The sequence below is a fragment of the Watersipora subatra genome, chromosome 5 (genome assembly GCF_963576615.1).
Source record: "Watersipora subatra chromosome 5, tzWatSuba1.1, whole genome shotgun sequence".
Classification (NCBI taxonomy): Eukaryota; Metazoa; Bryozoa; class Gymnolaemata; order Cheilostomatida; family Watersiporidae; genus Watersipora; species Watersipora subatra.
In genome coordinates, this window is record NC_088712.1 from 65,308,075 (window position 1) to 65,310,171 (window position 2,097).

Consider the following 2,097-nt stretch of genomic DNA (forward strand, 5'->3'; position numbering starts at 1 on the left):
TACTAGCTGTAATACCTGTATATATACACTAGCTGTACTACCCGACATTGTCCGGGTATAAAAAAGTTTAATAAAAATTAAAAAGTAATCAAAATAAGAAAATTTATTCATATTCAAAATATAACACCATTTGTCTAACTTTCAAACTACATGTATATTTTGTGAGAAATATATTATGTTTTGTGTAGTTGAAATATGTTAAGGGAGAAAATGTAAACAACAAGTTTTTAAACATTGTCAAACAACTTTAACATTTACACTTTATAACATGAAAGATAACTTTATAACTTTGTAACTTTCAAACTTTATAACGTGAAGGAAGTGTGTTTCATTGAAATAAATTAGAAGGAGAAATAAAAAGGTCATGGTTAGCTGTAAGGTTAGCAAGTAATGGCAAAATATAATCCGTTTTGCTACGATTACAATGAAAAATTATTTGGTATACCATTATATGATTTCAGTTCATTTCAGTGTTGGAATGAAAACATTAGCGTGCCAATTTTTGCATGCCAGTGTTGGCATATGAAAATATGTCATTTTTGGCATAAGAATATATGTAATATTTTTGCTATATACATGTATATATTTTAAAAAATATTACGAAGAAAGTAAACTTTTAGTATTTGCGCTACAAATTTGTTTCGTGCGATGCACTCATCAGACGCTTTTGTACTAAAATGTACATTTGTACGCATTTGTACACATTTTAATACAAATGCGTCTGACGAGTGCATCACACGAAACAACTTTGTAGCGCAATTACTAAAAGTTTACTTTATTCATAATATTTTTTTAAATATTTCATACTCCACTAATTATCTTTTAGGTTTTTAGTGTAGAGTTCTATTTTTTATTGCTTTTGCACCTGCTTTTAGTTACTATATATATAAATAAATAAATAAATATATATATATATATATATATATATATATATATATATATATATATGTAAATATGTGTGAATAGGTGTGTAAGTGTGTGTGTAAGTATGTGCGTATGTATGGGTGTATGTATGTGTGCATGTGGTATGTGTATATGTATGTGCTTATGTTTGTGTATATGTATGCGTATATGTATGTGTATGTGTATATGTATATATACATGGATATATGTATGTGTATATGTATATGTTTGTATATGTATGTGTATATATACGTGTGTATATACACATTAATTATTTTTATCTAGTCTTTAGGAAAAATACGCAGAAGCTATTTGCATACTTTCAAAAAGTTTCTTCAACTAAAAATACTAGAATGCAAACGGATCTCAGTAGATTATCTTAACATACTGGGTTCAAGTTTGACAGATTATTTCAATATAACTTTTCTAATGATATTCAATTACAGCTGGTTGGGCTGTTGTGCTGATCATAATTGGAGGTCTTGTGGTTATTGGTGGCATTGTGGGCGTTGTCTCTTACTTCCGCTCAAATACACAACTAGACAAACAGGGGGAATAAGATGTTGCTGTGGCGCTTCTTCAGTAATTACATAAAGCCCTCTTTGCTGAGCCATATGAGCAGCAGTAACGCAAATTATAGATACCAACCTCTGACATCAGAAGTAGTGGTCTTACATGTATATGTTCTTCAACTTTATGTTTAAATCTGTGTGACTATACAGTTTTATGTGTTTAGCTAGTAACATATCAGACTACTAACACTAGTTATTTTATTCAAACTTACAATCTTAACTTCTGCTTAAAATCAACCAAAGTCTCAATCAAGTCAGAGTTTAGGGTGGTTAGATACCCTCTAATCTACACTCAGCTGTCTGTCTAATAGCACTTTCCTGTTGTTACATGTATTAATACTGTTGCTCTAATTGTTAAAAAAGATATACATGGTCTATTTGTACGCTTTCAACAAGACATAAGATAATAAAAGTGATATAATGTCAAAACTATTATTGAATTTGTTCATTTCATTTTGATAAACGTTTACTAACTCTGTGCTAGTCAATCTTTGTTTTTCTCTCTCTCTCTCATTCTCTCTCTCATTCTTTTTCTCTCATTCTCTCTCTCATTCTCTCTCTCACTCTCACTCTCTCTCATTCTCTCTCTCACATTTTCTCTCACATTCTCTCTCTCTCACAT